The sequence below is a fragment of the Puma concolor genome, chromosome D3, assembly GCF_028749965.1.
Source record: "Puma concolor isolate L17-30 chromosome D3, mPumCon1.1.hap2, whole genome shotgun sequence".
NCBI lineage: Eukaryota > Metazoa > Chordata > Mammalia > Carnivora > Felidae > Puma > Puma concolor.
Genome location: NC_141678.1, coordinates 79847412 through 79866256, shown reverse-complemented (window position 1 = coordinate 79866256; position 18845 = coordinate 79847412). Strand labels below are relative to the sequence as shown.

Here is an 18845-nt window from a genome sequence, read left to right as displayed (position 1 = left end):
ATTATCCTTAACATATTAAAGAGTCTTTATGTTCATTGTTAAAAATGATGATCATTCCAGTAGAAAATGATCAAATGACAACAAGAGAAATTCATAAAACAGCAAATAAAATGACCTGTAATATATAAGAAACATTTTACTTTTACAGTTAGCTGAGGAAAATGAGTTATTTTCAGCCTGTTAACTTGGAAAACATTAAAAAACAAGCTAACCAATGTTGCTGGGAATGTGAGAAACTAGACATATTGAAAATATACTTCAGATAGAAGTGTAAGTTGACAAAAGTTTTTTTGAAAGCAGTTTTGCAATATGTGTCATGTCTTTAAAATGAATACGTAATTGATCCTAAGGAAATAATTATGATACACATTTTATTTGAATTTAAATATATTTGTATTTATTATGGTATTTCTACTGTAGCAGAAAGTGAGATTCATCCAGATTTCTAACAATAGATGATTTTGAAAACTATGATATATCCACGCAAAGGGATATCATGCAACTCTGTCTTTGAAGGACAATCGAGAATCGGTATTAAAGCTGTTCTCAAGGGGCGCGTGGGTGACTTAGTTAAGCATCTGACTTCGGCTCAGGTCTTGATCTTATGGTTTGTGAGTTCGAGCCCCACATTGGGGTATGTGCTGCCAGTGCTTGGGATTCTCTCTCCCTCGCTCTCTACCCCTCTCCAACTTGTGCTCTCTCTCTCAAAATAATAAATCAAAAAAATAAAAAGCAGTTCTCAGAAACAGCATTTATTGTCACCTGCTTAACACAATGTTGCCATGTGTGCTTCAATTGGAGAAACAGAATTTAGACATTTCATAATTTTATCAGAAAGTGGGAAATCTACTCCAGAAATACCTCAAAATGAATTAATACCGTGAGTCAAGTTATGTTAGAATTAGCTGATCCAAGACTGGTATTGTCCATTATGTATAGATCTCAGTTACCTTCATAGAAGGTAGTTACAGAAGGCATTGTCTTTAAGCCTGAGATTCAGTATTCTGTACTCCTCCTCGATACTGCTGTACCTTGGCTATCCTCAACAGACCATGCCCAGCCTCGCACACATAGCCACGTGCATGGGACAGGAGTGGTTATTTGATCTGCAGGCTGCAGCAGCAACCTCCTTCTAATTACATGATAGTGATATGATCATGGGGTGGAGATTGATTCAGTATCCTCATTTTTCTGGGCTAGTTTATCCCCTGATGGTTCTTTGGTAGTGTTCTCTGCTCAGTAATGGAACTACCTTCCAAGCAGATGTGTGAGATGGTCTTAATTTGAACTCTTGAATGAACTCCTTCTGCTCCCCCCAAATCTGTCCAATTAGCCTCTGATAGAATCATTGAATATATACTTAAGTTTGTGTTCTTAGGGACATTTTACCGTGTTAACAGGGGATATATAAAAAAGGAGATTCCCAAATGGCCCAAGCAAAACAAACTGGTCCAAAGAGCCATCCATCATGGGTTCCAGAAGTGACCAGTGGAGTCATGAGGAATGAGAACTGTTCTCAGTCTAGGATCTTTTGGTCATTTCAGGCTCATCAGAGTCCAGTCTGGTTTTGGCATCAGGGTCACCGACTGGCCTTAGGCCTAGATCAAAAGGCACAAGTATAGCCTCATATAATGAGGTAAGGGAGATCTTATCCCCTGACCCTTCATCGTTTGACCCTGCACTGGATCATTTTGGCACTAATTCCTGTTCTGGCTAGCTATTGCTATGAAACAAATCAGCCCAAAATGTAGTAGCTTACAACCAGTTGTTTTTGTTAATTTTTGTGGTTTCTGTGAGTCAGGGATTTGGATGTATCTTGGCTGGATGGCTCTGGCATGGGGTTTCTCAGGCATCTGCAGTCACATGGTGGCTCTACTGGGACACAGGGGTCCGGTGCAGCTGGAGGCTGTTGGTGCATCTCTGTCTCTTCACACGTGTCTTCCACATGGACTAGTTTGGGTTTCCTCATGGCATGGTGGCTTCCATGAGAGCATTTGGACTATGTAATGTGGTCAGGGCTCCCATGTGAGGATGTCTGTTCTCAAAGCAGAAGAGGCATTATCTTTTATGGCCCAACCTCAGAATCTTCTCAACTTTACTTCTGCTGCATTCTGTTGGTTATCAGCCACTTCCAGGTTCATACTCTGGAGGGAAGGGAATTGGACTCCACCTCCTGAAGAGGAGTGGCAAGGCTCCAGAAGAGCCTGTGGAATGAGACATGTTATTGTGACCACCTTTAGAAAATATACTTTGCCATGCCTGGAACATGAGACAAGCCATCCGGGGCCACTGAGGTCAGTGTGGAAGAACTTTTGTGATCTCAGATAAGCAAAAGCAGGGTTTTGTATTTGGAAGAGCATTTGGAGGGGGTGGGGGAAAGTCATTCTTTGTCTAACTAAACATATCCATATCCATATTCATATCTAATACACAGGCGTCTGGGTGGCTCAGTCGGTTAAATATCTGACTCTTGATCTTGGCTTAAGTCATGATCTCATGGTCGTGAGATTGAGCCCCTCGTCAGGCTCCTCTCTGGAGATGGAACCTGCTTAAGATTCTCTTTCTCCCTCTCCTTTCGTCCCTCCCTGGCTTGCGCACACATACTTGTGTGTGTATGCTCGATCTCTCTCTCTCTGTCTCTCTCTCTCTCAAAAAACAACCACAAAACAAAACAAAACAAAACAAAACAGAAAGCCAAAAACCAAAACCAAAACCAAAAAACATGTATACAGAGAGCAGGTCTTGTTCGAATGGCCTAGTTACCATGTATGTTGTGATAGAGATGGGTGTATCTAAAGGATGGGTGTATCTATATGAGCTCTACATACACAACTTTGATTATGCCTGCTCAGGCATAACAAATAAGGAAATACGGTTCTGACTCCTTAGTACTGAGTGGCTGGAGAATTGTTATCAGTTGATTATTCTCAACTTTAGTACAATGACAAGTAGTATTTTAAAGGAGTAAGTTCTGTATAGAGTGTTTAATATTCATTTGTATTGTAAGGATATCTAAAGTCATGATCACTAAGCACTGAGATTTTACCAAAGTGGAACAAATTAAAGAGATGGTGGAAAAGGACGTGTCTTGGCTTTAGGCATGTAGCTCTTTGAAGAAGTATTAGAATATAAACAGAACAATAATGAATAAAATAAAATCTGGTAATATCTGGAAGTAAGAGCTCAAAGAACAAATGTAAGATTGATAGGTCATAGTGGATATCATTTCCTCCCAGTTTGACTCCTAATTGTTTCCTCTCTTGGGTCTCTTGCTCTGCTTACTCCAGTCTGTGGAACAAATGGCACTTCCAGCCATCCAAGTAGGAATCCAGAAGCTATGGTAAGATTCCTTCTGTCTCCTCTCCAACTGCCCCAGTAAGCTCTCAAGCTTTCACCACTATAGCAGCCTCCTAACTGGTGTCCCTGTTCTAATGTGTTCTCTTACTAGCCAGAGGGATCTTACCAGGTCACTCACCTGCTAAAAGGTTTCTAATGGCTCCTCATTTCTTAACTGATAAAATCTGAACTTCTTGAGGAGGTACTCAAGGACGTAAATGATCTAACTCCTTCTACCATTCTAGCCTCTTTTCCTTTCCCTTCTCCCCTCACATTCGTCCATTAAAATAAACTACAGACCCTGTAGTTTAACACCTTTATGATTTTGTTCAAACAAAAGTGCTTTTTCCAGGCCCTTTGTTTGGCAACCTCTCTTCCAGGAAGTATTTGTTCATTATGAGGCCTGTCTTTTGTGCCCCCATACCACTCTACTCTGTCCATTTCACTGGCACAGCCCACATCAGTCTGCTTTCCCCACTAGCCCATGAATCTCTGAGGGCAGCGGCTGTCACCCCTGTGTCTTCAGAATTAGCATGTGTCAGCACCAAGCAGGAATTTAATAAAACTTGGAACTGAATAAAATTGAACAAAAAGTGAAAGATTCAGCAATGTAGCATTCTCATTTCAGTGAGAATTGTGGCACTTGTATGGCAATATTAACAGGGAAGGGTTCTGAGGATCCACCAGGTGGGACTGGGATCCTCACCAGAACTTTCTCAGTTTCTGACAGGGGCAACCCGAAGGAGACTGTGGAGTGAGGCTGGAAGCTTGGATCAGATTCACCAGAGTCCACAAGGCTCTGAAGATGAAGCCTACAGTGTCCAAGGAAAGGACAGCTTTAAGGCTAGAGGAGAGAAAGTCAAGGTGCTGCTTAATTAACCACATCCACATTTTAGAAACTCATTTCCACTGAAGATGGGATCTCCTAGGAATCAGGAGCAGGGAACATGGCCTTAATCAGTAGAGGAAGAGATTGAAACAAAGATTTCCAGACAGTGAAGCTTATGAACTGGGACAGATTGCTTATGGAAATTGAGAAGTCTGCCCTTTTCCAGGCGGGGGGAGAAGGCAGGGGCAGGACACTGCAGGCACCGAGGCTTTCACAGACTCAAGTAGGTCTGCCAGAGGTGGGGATGGAACCAAAGGGCCTTAAGGCCTTTTACAAATCCCACAAATCAGGGATGTTTTCAAATGCTGACTTTACATCATAGTAAGCATTTATAACATTTCACTCATGTTCGCCTAGAAGAAATGGTGAATTTGTGAGCATGCAGTGAAAAGAATTAGTAGTCTTTCTCTAAAGTGTAGTCGGTTGGTGATGATGCTTGATACTAGCTATTTCTACTTTTACTTGCTTTAAAGTAACTGTTATAAAAAAGGAAAAAAACTTTTTTTTTTTTTTAAATAACTCGCTGATTGATCTCTGGTAACACTTGTTGCAGGATAGGATTGTTAGCCCTGCTGCCTGGAAAAATTGAGTGTCTCCTTTGCTTTTATGCTGGCACTTTTCTGCCTTTCTGGTATTTAAATACCATGTAGCAGTGCCACAAAGATGTTCAAATGTTACCAGTGGAAACTGCATTAGCAGTTGAAATTCCTGTCTATTTCTTCTCTGTATCGGTAAAGGAATTGGGTTTCTTTGGAATGGAAAATGCTCTTATATATCTCTTGCAGAATTTAATTTATTCTTTCTTTCTCTTATAATCCCTTTCATTTTTTTCTTCTATGTAGTAAAGAAACATTCAAAGAAACCCATATAAACTCTACAAGGTTTTGTTCTCCTACCGTAAGGCTAAGAATAGCTTAACAAGAACCAATCCACATGCTTTAATCCACATGAGGGAAAAAGATTTTGTAAATGTTTCTCTTCAAAGCACCAAAACTAAATGAAGGTTAAGGGAGGAGGCTCAAAAGAAAGCCTTATTAATGGAAAATACATTCTGATAAATCAAACTGATTTCAATCTTAATAGTCCATTTAAATAATGGCATTGGTTAATAGTATCAAATTAGGATTAAAGAAAGGGATAAAAATCTCTTTCCACAAGTTGTTTCAAAACAAGGCATTCACTGGCTGATGCCATATGATATCAATCTGATTATACTGTACACAATAAGGCATCATGCCCTGTGCTAAAATCCTGCTGGGAGATGTATTTAATCAGATGCCTTTGATATGACTTGAGGAATAGTTACTGTGGACTCAAAAGAATCAGAACAAAATCTTTAGCTCCTGCAGTCAATCTTAATCCAGTGTGGATGCTAGGTGTCTATACATACCCTGTCGTAATGCACTCTCAAACATAAGCACAAGCTAACTGGTTGGACTTTCAGATTTGTCTTTTCAGAAGCCACACGCAGAAGTTTGTTTTGCTTAATAACATGTTCTACAACTGACTGTTCATTCCCAAGCTTATCACAAATCAAGTCAAGATAAAGATTTTCTGTTGGCAGGAATTTTAGTGGACCCTGGTGAGTACAATTAACAGCCACCCGATAATAATTTAAAATTACTATCTTAGCTCGCTTTGTTTGGCTCCCACAGGAACTAAATCAACACTTTCACTTCCCAAGACAATCTTTCTGTGTCACTGGCCAAATTTAAACCGGATTTTGTGAAGCTATGTCATGGAAATCACAGACGGCATGAAGTTTTACAACTTACTTTTCTCCTTCTTCCTCGGTGCGCACTATTTTTGCATTTTCCCGAGCTCGTCACTTTAGTTGTGGAGTTCGCGTCACGCTGCCAGCTCCCACTCTGTGTCAGAACAACTTAAAGTGGTCCTCCTTCTGCCGTTTGAAATTGGTCTTTAAATTATAATCAGCTCTGAAGGAGGCTGTTGGAGGTAGGGAATTCAGTCCAGCAACTTGGAGGGCGGAAGGCAGCTCCCGGCTAGAGCTTTCTTTCCCCCTCTGCCAGTGCCATGGGGTCGGAAGGCGTCTCTGGGGGAGGAAGGCCCAGCCAGCCACAAGTTGCTAACGCACCCCACAGCTCCTTGGGACGGGAAGGAGAACAAAAGGCATCACTTATGTTAGGTGATCAGCGGCAAATGATGTGTGGGGTGGGAGGGAGCCTGGTGTACACAGGGGAGGGGGGCGGCAGTTGCCCTTGTCTGGATGGGGGAAGGACAAAGAATGCTGTCCCTGAACATTTGAGGCCCTGGGGGATTTCTTCAGGGAATCAAACTGCAGAGGACGATTAGCAGCCTTGTACAGTAAGAGCTAAAGTTCTTTGGACATGTTGGCCTTAGCTGAAAATACCTAGTGGCTACTTACGTATAATACCTATCAGCGACTTACGTATTTCAGAAAGATAATGGGAAGGCTAACACATTGCACGTCTTTTCCACTACCGTTGCTCAGTGTTTCCAGTAAGTACATGCAGTGTGTCTCAGCCGAGCTGCTCTTTCACATTATTGTTAATTAAATAATACTTCCTAAGAAATCTGTCATTACCGGCAGCCAGGACCGGGTTTGTTTAGTTTGCCTGGGGCTATTAATGCTCTAACAAACGGTCTCTTAATTGCCAGAAGAGGTAATTTCGTTGGGGGTTGTAGATCACTTTTCCCAACAATTTTATGGTATATTTTCTATCTGAAACTTTTTCCTTTTTGTTTCTCTGTCTGGAGTTCCACAAGGCCAGAGGGATCTTTCTCTAATGATTCATCCATTGAATTAGCCATTCTCCGTAATGGAAAAAATGCATGTTATTGAATCTGTAATTCCTCCCCCCCCCCATTTCCATTATGACTAAAGAGAAGCAACTAATAACGGATTTTAAAATTAACTTAATTTTCCCTTGCTCATTTCATTACTTATTCTTTGAAATAAGTGACTTTTGCTGGGAGAAATGATTTCTGGTATGTCGCAGGCGCAACTCTGACATTATTTCTTGTCAACTGTTTTTCTAGTAGACAGGAGTGGTGGATGGGTAGAACAATTATCATTAGATGTAGTTGAAAGGGGGAAAGATGAGGGCATTCGGCCCCAGAGAGGAACATGTGCTGTGGCCTAGAATTTAAAGTGACCTTATCTTTAAACATTTTCTTTCTGTTCATAAGCAGAGAATAAGGACAAATATTAAGAAAAAGTCACCTTTTTTTTAGCGTTATAAAAGCCTCCATATGCCATTTCAAAAAGAAGTGCTATTTCAGCCTTTTCTTAAATGACCTCTTTTTCATCATAATATAATACATTTTTTTCACCTTTTGACCGGTACTTTGGTTTTCTAATAAAGCTACATACTTATTTCAGAGGAATTACACTTTAGAATGCATCTTGGTGGTACTTCATCCAACAGTTTCATTTGGCTGAATTAATGTGTGAGCGAGAGAGGGAGAGGGAGAGAGAGAGAGAGAGAGAGAGAGAGAGAGAAAGAGGAGAGAGAAAATAGTAGAAGCAAGAGACTCATGTAATCCAACCTCTAAGCATAACTTTCTTCAATTTCACATTGCAGTATCATTATAGTAACCTTTATGTGTGATAAGCATTAATTTGGCTGGATAGTACTAAAACATATATATCCATATTTTATCAGTGATTTATTGTCCTGTGATCAAAATAGTTTCCTTTCTTCCTCTTCGCCAAGTTCACATTTTGTTGTCTGGTGTCACTTGATAATCTTTCATTCGCCTTCCCCCTCAACCCCCCCGGCTCTTGTCTCTCTCTTTTTCCCATTAAGATGTGAATGGGTAGGCATCTCAGCCAATATGTCTATACATGGCTGAATACACTTGGAGAAAAGCAGGGTCTCCCTTTGTCTGGACCCTGGATGGCTGCGTGTCATTCCGCACCAACGGGCAAGGCCTCCCTCACAGTAGGAACTTTGCAATAATTGCCAGAACAAATTGAGCTCAAGCTTATCGGTTCCTTTCCTTTTTCATTTGGAAAATGGAGGGACTGGGAGAACAAGGCCATTTTTGACCAGTGACAATACAGCGTTGAAGTAGATTGGATACAGCCAGTGCCCAGTCGTATTGCAGACAACTGTCATGGGATATATTGTATACAGGGACGATAAGATGTGACCTCACAGTTATCAAGCTGAGCTGTGTTTTCCCACACACCCTGGGCATTCCACTCTGTACGATCAGCATATACAGCAGTTGGCAGGGGAGTGAGTGGAACTTCTATATGGACAGTTGGCAGAGGCGAGCAAACACAGATGCGACTGGTTGGTGCTCGCGTTCTTTCTGCATGTTGTGTAGACCAGCAGGGGCGATACTCAGCTTGCTCTGCACTAGGGAGCAATGAGAAAAACGGTCTTTGGTAAGAAAGTTGAATACAGGGGAAAGAAATTCATTTAAAAGTCGATTACTTATTTTTTTCCTATGCAGATTTTTAAATCAGAATCTCCGTGAACTATAAATGATATATGATTTTCATTGTATTTAGATACATTGATATCTGATATCATATATCATATATGATGTCTGTAGTATATCTAGATCCTGCTCTGTGTTTGGTATATATTTGTGTGTCTGTGTGTTTGTGACTACATGTTTTTATGTGTTCATTAAGTCCACAATACATGGATGTGGTTGGAAACTATAATGTGCCTATGTAAGTGCAAATGCAAACATGCAATAGCCGAGTTGATTTTCATATATATATATATATATATATACATATATATGTATATATATATGTGTATATATATGTATGTAATATGTACATGTAATGTATACATACATATATATGTAAATATGTATATGTGTATACACACACACACACACACACACACACACACATATATGTATATTCATACTCCAAGGCTTGATTCTAAATCTATAAAGTACCACATGTTCCCTTCCAGAAATCTTTCCGCCTTAACGACAGACTATGGTTGGGCTTGTACAACCAGGACTGTGTACTGTGTTGTTATTACAGGTCGCAGGGCCTTTGGCAAACTGGGTGGCCAGCCTGGTGTATCAGAACTGCCAAAGCAGTCAGGCAACCTGTCTATGTGACAGCCCAGCCTATATTTTTAAAAATATTGTTACTTAAATATGTTGGAAGTGTGTGTGTGTGTGTGTGTGTGTGTGTGTGTGTGAGTGAGAGAGAGAGAGAGAGAGAGAGAGAATTCCCATTCAATGGGGTTAAGCTTTGCTCAGCTGCTTTCAGAGCAACTGGAGGAAGACAAGACAAGGCGCTACGGCCAACTGGATGGCTTTCCATCTGCCCTCTGCTTTGCTTGGAAGTAACCAGCCAGACCAACGGTTTTCTCTTTGTTCAGCTTTTTTTCTGATCTGAAGCAGAGGCTGACATGAAACAAACATGGCATTTCTTTTTGAAAACTGGATTCTGAAATTGGCCTCATCTTTCCAGAAGCACAGCGCTATTGCAGTTTCTTCCTGGTTTTGTAAATGTCATAAACAGTTTGCATATAAAACTCCAGATTTGGAGGCAGTTACCACACTAGGTTTTTGCAAGTTTTTTTCGGGGAGGTGTTTGGTTTTTGGTCATGAAGGGATGTGCTGTAGTGTAATGAATGGAAGCAGTTTCCCTGTACAGAGATGAAGAAGATGGGGCAACAGATTAATAATAAAGAACACGTTTGCCAGCTTTTTATTATCACTTTTAAAGGAGACACAGTAAAATGTGAAGTCATGCAAATGTGGTTTCTTGAAGAACTTCATTAGCATCACCCAGAAGCTATAGTTTACAATAAATGGCCACCAGGGCCCCCATAGGTCATGGCTCGTGGCCAGCTCAGTGCAATTGAAGTGATGCTTACTGTAAGGCGCGTCCCCTGGACACGATGTATGAGGTACAGATGACAGTACATTATCTAAGCCAGTTGCACTGTAGTGATTTGAATTCGGAAGATTTTTAATGGAGCAAGCAGGGGAAAAAAACCTACTAGAGGAATGCAGTCCATTAAGGTCACCTGGCAGAGAGACCAGATATGCTTATGTTTAAAAGGAGAGGTAAGAAAAGAACATTTTTAGAAGAGAGCTCCCAGTATTCTTTATACTGTGCTCTCCTCCCCCAAACACACACACACACACACACGTGTGTGCACACACCTGTGCACACACCCCTACACACAGGAGTGAAGAGAGTCCCCTCACTCATAACACCTTTAACATGTCTTGGTGTCTTGAATCTTTAGGAGATACAAGGAAAAAGAGCTGTGTTTGGGTGAAATAAACATTGGAGAATCCTGGCAACTGAGATCGCCCTTTCTGTTCTCCACGCATGCAGTGAAAAGGCGAGCCATGTGATTTTAACTCTGGTTTACTTTGAACTTGGGATGGAATTGTGGCTATTCTCACAGACACCGTTAGGGCATATTGACTTAATAATGAGAGTGATCACTGAGAAGAGCCACGTGCTGTGGACAGGCTCAGATTCTCCAGAGGAGGCAACCTGACGTGACGTGCAGCAGGATCACTTGGGTGCTAATTTACAGAAGTAAATCTAAACCCAGTTCTGCCTGATCCCACAGCCCATAGTGTTTCTCCCGCTAGTACTAATAGCTAGTATTTGTTTAGGCCTTACAGTGAGCCGAAGCCATTCCCAGTGTTTCACTTACCATGACTTCGTATTTGTATTTATTTCAAAAAGTAATTCATTACTCTTCAAATGGTGGAAAGAACTGCTTGTTTGCTCAAGGGGACATGGCTTTATTCGGCTTTGTATTGTCTAGGTGATGAGGATGCCTGCTTTTTAGGTCAGATCATCATGTATCTGGGTGGGTTACTGAGCTTTTCTGTAGAATTAGAAAGAGGATAGTTTTTATTGATTTCACACTCACAAACATCCCCTTCCATCTGTTTTCTGGATGCTTTGATCTCCTATGCCATTCAAACTTTGTTTCATTTCAATGTTAATTTTTAAAATGAGCTCTTAAAATTCACCTGATTTGATAACAAAATTCAAGGCCATTAATTCTTTAATTCTTTCTGAAGATTAAGAATCATTTTACTTCCCAAATACGAAAATTTAAAATTTTGTTTTAAATAAATGTCATTATTTAAGACATAAATGTCTTAAATTTATAAATTGTCATTTCTGTTCTGCAAATCTGGTAAATCTAAACAAATCTAGGATTCTTATTGCCATTTCTGTTTTGTTTTCTTCATCGTGAGAGGAAGTAATGTGTGTTACTGGTGAAAGGTCCACACAGAAGATGGGGGTGGTGCCATTCTTTGTAATAAAATGGTGGTTCTAAGTATCAGATCCAAGTTACGGTTGAGGGAAGCCAGCAGGCTAGAGGATGGCTCCAGTCAGTAGATTTGATGCTTTTCTGTAATGTTTATGCTTGTTTTCAGTAGCCATAGGAGTAATGAGTGCCAGTGCCTGTTGACAGTGACCCTATTTTCAATTTCAGGTTTTTTTTTCAAATTCTCTTTTATTTTCGTGTTTAAAAAAATTTTTTTTGAGAGGGAGGGCGGAGAAGGGGTGGAGGGAGGGAGGGAGGGAGAGAGAGGATGGCAGAGGGGTGGAGGGAAGGAAGGAGGGGGAGAGAGGGAGAGAGAGACAGAGAATCTTAAGTAGGCTCTGCGCCCAGCAGAGAGCTTGATGCAGGGTTCAGTCCCACGACTGTGGGATCATGACCTCAGCCCAAACCAGGAGTTGGATGCTTAACTGACTGAACAACCCAGGCACCCCTCAGTTTCAATTTTAAAAAATATCCAGTGATGTTTTTGGGTAACCAGGCCAGTGAGCATGATCGTGAAATATTCTGTAGGATTTACTTTGGAATTGAAGTTGTTTGCTATTAGAAGGCTTATTTTGAAATGATTGATTCCATCTGTGGCTGTGATCATTTCCTAAGTTAATTACAAATGGGACTTATTACTATACAGTGATAAATACTGTTGAGGATTTCCTAAATAGGTTCAGTGGTTCCACAGACTTTTTAGGAAGAATAATTCACATCCAGACCCTGATGGAGATTCCAAGTGGCTTCTCCACAAGCTCAGCTTTGACTTCCTTCAGCTCTGTGCTTGGGTTATTAGTGTCTGCTTGCAAGTTGGAGGGGTCTGGCTCTTCTTCACTCTGATGCTAACGTTTCCTCCTCCTCTCAGATAATTGATAAATGGGTGTGGTTGTTTCCAGCTCCCAGGTGGCATCAAGCCACCGCTCATGTTCACTCTCCACCAGTGTTTTGATCAGGGATCCTAGTGAGGGTGGGTGCCTGTCAGCTCCCGTGGCGTGCTGTGCCCTGGCTGGTGTTCCCAAACTGCTAGGGTTACACAGTGTATGAGTCAAAGCATCTAGAACATGGATAGAAGGGCATATTCCTGGAGGTCGCCTGGTCTTTGGTGCAGTGTAACGAGGACAGAGGGAGGGGGTGTTGTGTGGAGGTTGGTGGGGCATATCAGGGTTGAGGGGTGTGCCTGGTGTTAGCACAGGAAGAACAGTGAGGAAAGTGGTATTCTGCACTGCAGGAAGGCATTAAACTTTTTTTTTTTTTTTTTTTTTTTTACCTTGTGAAACCACTAAACTGTTCTTCTCTCAGATGTTCCTTTGCATGTTTTTGGAAAGTTAGGAAGAAGAGTTGCCCATGCTGCATAAGCAGAAAAACTCTGAGCTTATATAAAACATATAATGATGTTATCAATAAAATAAAAAAAAACCCCGAAATTACCATAGTGGTACATATTTAATTACGCACGCTTCTCACTGTGCTATATGGTAATAACGGCAAGCAAATCACATAAACAGTGTAGCTGGTGTTACTTTTAATAGGGAAGGGAACTAATATTTATTGAATTCCTAATATCTGCTGGGCTCCATGCTGGGTGCTTTACATATGTTATCTCATTTAATGTGTAGCTAAACAAGGCATTTCCAGGGTCTGGCGTGGTTGGAGGAGGGAGAGGTTACACTTCTCGGCCCTTGGGAAGACTCGGGGTTCTCTTTTCTTTGGAAAGGCACATGCTGTCCCAGTGGTTCAGGGTCCTTTGCCCTCTCCCCAGTTTGGGAGTTTGGACTTTCTGGGCCCTAGAAGCTTAGCCACAGTTGGATGCAATGAGGACACAACTCCTTCTCCCTATGCCCTATCTTACCTTCGAGTGTCACTAAGGGCCAGGAGTTGACCCGGCAGCCTGTGCTCCAGCCTCCAGGTGCAAGGAAGCAGAACCTAAAGCGACTCCTTCTCTGAGTTTGAGGCAATGTGAATAGGAAACCTGCTGCCCATCCCCAACTCTTGCCATCTCCTTCTCCCCCATCAACAGCCTGATGGAGGGAAAGGAAGAAAGCCAAGCATTGTGCTTTAAGAGGAGACCCTTCCACCTTTACCTCTCTACGCCCTTTGACATACGTTTACTGGCAGTACCTGATATGTTACTACTTAAAGTATGCTTTTTTATTTTTTAATCTTTTGGGGTTGGGGAATTCTTCGAAAGTCTGATAACTATTCTTGACTCTACTCCCTAGAAAAATGTACCAGTGTTTACACTTCAAGTGAAAAGTATTTGATTCAGAGAGTCACACAAGCTGCCAAGGAAAACGTCTGGGAGGATGGGAAGGAGAGGGGTGGTAGGAAGCATGGATCAACCACTTATTCTTCAGCAGGGCTGTTTTGTTCCTTTGCCTACCTGAGATGTGCTTAAGGTGACAGGAGCTGACGAGAGGAGGCAGCTAGCAGTGGTAAGAGATCATTTTTAAGTATGAGCTCCTGTGGGAGAAGGGAGGCCCAACTGGGGAAGGTAGTGGGGCTTATAGTGAAGGCCTCAGAGGGCCGACCATCAGCACGTGCAGCCTTGCTGTGCGAAGTGTGGCCCATGGGCCAGTGGCATGGTCATCACGCAAGGGTATGGTCATCAGCCAGACGCTTGTCAGAAACACAGACCCCTCCCCGACATACTGAATCAGAATCTGCATTTTGACAAGATTCCGTGTTCAAGTTTGAGAAGCATGAGTGCGTATTGAAGGCACGAGGATAGGACTAGGGAGCGGGGGTTGAGATTAGAGGAAGCTGGCAGGCAGGGCAGGTGCCCATAAGTACACCTTCTCAGGAATAGAAAAAGAGCTCACACAGGGGAAGAGACAATGGAAAGGGCCCTTAAGTGGTACTCCAAGGGGGAATGTGGGAATATTCAAAGTCTGGGGAGGAAAGTGATGTATTTAAATACAGGGACAGAACTGTAACAACAAAAAGTTGTTTACTACAATATGTTCTATCACAATTTAGTGTGAATTATGTTTTCTAAGCATCCAACAGGTATCGAAGATTTGTCATGCTAAATGATTTACGGTATTCATGGAGTAAATGACTTTAGGCAGACTGCTATCTCTTCCCCTTGATGAATCTTTTGAACTTATCATTACCTTGTTTTCTTAAAACCTATGCCACCCAGGCAGATGAGCTTCTGGAAAATCTCAAGGGTCTTAAGTCGTTAGTTCCTATCATTGGCACAACCATCTCTGACATGCTCTGGATGCCCTTTTCTCTTTTCTCAGAGAACCTTTACCAAATACTTGTTGGACACATTACATTAGCATCTGTTGCTTGATTTCTAACTGTTCCTTTGTTTTGTGAAGGCAAGTGTAAAGCAGTTATAATTTTTGGAGCAAGGAGAGAGAATAAGGCTATGATTTTGGTAAAGTTAGAGGGTATATTCCCTGAGAAAATGCTAGCCACATGTTCTGGGTTGAATTGTGTCCTCTCCGAAAGATAGGTTGAAGTCCTAGCCCCTGACACCTATAAAGTGGCTTTATTTGGGAATAGGGTCTTTACAGATAGAATCAAGGTAAGATGGGGCCATTAGGGTGGGCCCTTAATCCAGCAAGACTGATGTCTCTATAGGAAGAGGGAAAGTGGTCCTGAGAATGTGGGGGCTGTTGCCAAGAACTCCTAGGACTGCCAGAAGCTGGAAAAGGCAAGGAAGGATCCTCCTGTAGTGGTGTGCAAGGAGCACAGCCCTGCCAGAACCTTGATTCTGGACTTCTAGCTTCCAGAACTGCCAGACAGAACATTTCTGTTGTTGTAAGCCAGCCAGTCTGTGGTTCTTTGTTATGGCAGCCTAGGAAGCTAATATACCATGCTTAACTATTTTTCTATAATGAATTATCATTTTTATCTAATTTTGAATGAGGTCATTTAGTTTTGTCTACTACTACTTGAGATGGAATAATCATTACAGTCATTAAAGAAACTAAAACATGTTCTCAGTTAATACTAAATTCAAATCCCCTACTTGTATAGGCACCTGTATAGTTTTTATATAATCAGTGTGTGCTGTGGTTGAATTTACCTTTTCATGAAATGCCAAAATGGCTATTTTACTTTTTTTAAGTAATTTTTTTAATGTTTATTTATTTCTGAGCTAGAGACAGAGCGCAAGCAGGGGAGGGGCAGAGAGAGAGGGAGACACAGAATCGGAAGCAGGCTCCAGGCTCTGAGCTGTCAGCACAGAGCCCGACGCGGAGCTTGAACTCACAGACCACGAGACCACAACCGGAAAGTCGGAAGTTAACTGACTGAGTCACCCAGGCTCCCTGGCTATTTTTCTTTTAGATTTAAAAAAACTTAATTGTGTTATCTTAGTGGAAAAAATGTAAGTAACAGTGTCTTACAACTTGTCAGCACTTACTATCTGAGATATTCTAAATAATTTTGATTAAAAAATACTGAAAATATATTTACTCCTAAATCAGTAAATTGTTTGAAAAAATGAAAAACAAGTACTTAAATATTGTCTGATGTCAGCAGCTGATGGTATCTAAGATGTCTACTCATTTAAAGAAGTGGCAAAAACATGAGAAAAACACAAATGGCTAAGGAAACTCAGGAAAGCAGCTAATGCAGTAATAGACTGTATGGCCAGGGGGGTGTCAAAAATCTCAAATTTATTTTGAGACCAGAGGCAGGTAATCTGACCCTGCAGATTACCTTCAGGGAAGGATGGTGTGGCTGCCCATGTCACTCCCATGGATGACTGTCAAGTGTAAAGGCCAGGACTGTGTCAGACCCAAAGAGGGCAGCCGATCCTGAGACCCTTTTAGCTGGGTAAGCACAGCCCTTTTGGTGGTGGCTGCGTTTGTGTTACAACTTCCTGAACTGCAGGAGGTTTCTGTGACTGGCTCGTCCACTGAAATTAGATGTGTTTGAGATCCTGCGACACCTCCCACTTTTTGTCACTTGTCTGAGGGAAATTTAGCATATGTCTGTTGTTTTGAACTCAGCGCCAAGAAGACTAGTTATAAAAGTGCTCAGGGGGTTTCTTGCAAGACGGCTCTGCGATGTGAGTATCGTTGCAGAATTATATCAAGGTCACTTGTATTTATTTTTTTTCTAAACAGTTTCTTGACTTTAAAATGCCTTTGGAATTTCCAACTCAAAATTCTAATCCCTTTCAGTGAGCTCAGTCTCTATGCAAAACTTGCTTCCCGCCTGCCAAATTGAAAGCATCTGGATGGAATACTGAATTTAGGTCATTTTTTTTTTCTTTCCAATTTGTCCTTCTCTAGAAGAAAGGAAATCAAATCCAATAACATCACGTAGAGGGGAGGGTAAAATAGTTCCAACAAGAGCTTTTTCTTTCAACAGTTGGTTGGACTTAAGTGTGTGACACTTTCCCGCCTCCCCATCTCTACCTCTTCTGCCACTGGATCTCAGTGGCTCATTTGATTTTTAAAGACTTGCAGCTTTTTACTTTCCATTATCTCTATAGCACCATTCTCCACTGAGGGGAATGACTAGAGTGTTCCTAGTTAGTTCCTGAGGGCAAGTCAACGAGGACTTGCCCATCTTCCCAGTGGAGGCTCTGGTCCAGGTACAGACGAGGCTTCTCAGACTTGAAAGTACATTGGATGCACAGGAGTCCTTTAGGGTCTGGCTAAGGTGCAGATGTTGTTAGGTCGGCCTGGGATGGGGCCTGGGCTTTTGCATTGCTGAAAAGCCTGGAGGTGCTGTGAACAGATGCTAGTTGGTGGGCTGCATCTAGAGTAGCTAGGGGTGGCTCCCTCTGGGGGTATCTAGCTTTACTTGGCCCTGTCTCTCTCCCAACACTTAGAAATTTCTGTGCTTGATACGTTGAGTGCATTAGGATTTAGCACATGGATGTAATTCCACCATTTCCCCTTTCTGCTTCATTTCATTTCTCTCTCTCACTAAAAGCACAAATTGTGTTCAAAAAATTAGTGCACACAGAAACTTGCCATTATAGAGAAAACATTTTTGACTGTGTAGAGAGAGGAGAAACAAGGAAAGATGTCTATTTCAGTGAACCTATATTCTATCATGAAAGAATTTAGAAAATAGTTGTATCAGAGGTGATAGAGTTTCATTAGTACTTACTTAGCACTAAGGTAAGTAATAGAATGATAGCAGATTGAGGCATATTTAATTTTCAGCTTTCCAAGTGCTCTAAATAAAAGAGATTATAATAATATGACCAAAGCTATTATATCCACAGCAGCACTTAAGACTGATAGATATAATGTTCCGCTTAGGAGCTATCATGGTACAATTAACTGAATGGTATTAAAAAGAAGTTTCTTAAAACACTTAAAGTTGTGAAGCAATTCTGAAATAGATCTGTGCTTCTCAAGTAAATACAAACAAGGACTGAGTCATTTTAGTGGATAATAAAAGAAATCAACAAGCCCAATTCTAGCTCCCTGTGGATGAGATTTAAAGCAACAAATCTATGCTACTTTATGCAATTAACATAAAATATACTTAAATTTGGAAGATTTACCCTGCCATCACCTTCCCACACAGCAAACACAAATCCCAGGCTAATTTGCCTTCGTTAATTCACATACCATTGCAGGGCTGACTTCTGCTCTCAGATGCTTATGCACAATCTACCTTCAAGTTAAGTTACTGCATATGGGCCCTTTAGCTTCTGTTCAGATCCTGAAGGAATCACAGGTTACAGACATCATGAGCCTTTCAGCCCGATTCTGCAACCCTGAGGGAGTCTCTGCTGATGGAAGCAGAATCAAAGAGGTTTGTGGAGGACAGTTTTTTTGCCTTTCGTCTGGCAGAGCTCAGACCCAGATGCTTTGCTCTGAAAGGGAGGGGGCTGTGGCAGGCCTCGTGTGGGAAGAGATACTTTCCAAGATGTCTCTTTGACAGACGCTTTCCTGGCCCTCTCTTCCCCAAATATTGCAGGAATGGGCCTAATAAATTAGGATCGAGGGCCAAATAAATCATGAACAACCTAAGGTATTTCAGAATTCTTTTTGAAAATGGGTATTTAGAATATTTTGCCATTCTCCTTAACTAAGGAAAACCCTACTCCGAAATAGAGTAAATAATAGGTGATATATTGGTTCAGTATTTTACCACAGTAAACTAAGAGGGTGGCATGGGGCAGAGGGAGGAGATGGTAGAGAATGAGAAGGCAACCAGACGGAGAGGGTCTCATACCAACAAGGCAGACAGAAGAAGAAAGAAACAAACATGGAGAAGAGATGCAGAGGCAGAGGAAACACCACAGAGCAGAAAGACATTCTATTGTTTATTGAAACACTTATGCTCTTTGTGTGTTTTCTTTAAAGTGTTCAAAGCAAGTCTCATTCCTTTGTTCACAAAAAGAGTAGACT

General features: G+C 41.5%; 1 protein-coding gene across 4 annotated transcripts in view; it reads right to left on the bottom strand.

Annotated features, from left to right (window-relative positions):
- The window catches only part of CDH20 (cadherin 20), a 209269-nt gene that overhangs the window by 62233 nt on the left and 128191 nt on the right, over nucleotides 1–18845 (bottom strand). The window contains exon 1 of one of the 4 annotated variants that reach the window (XM_086683134.1): nucleotides 6001–6327. The exons of the other annotated variants lie outside the window; for them this stretch is intronic. The gene's annotated coding sequence lies outside the window, so the exon portion shown is untranslated. Of the gene's footprint in view, nucleotides 1–6000; nucleotides 6328–18845 lie in introns of those variants that run through there. 4 annotated transcript variants of the gene reach the window in all.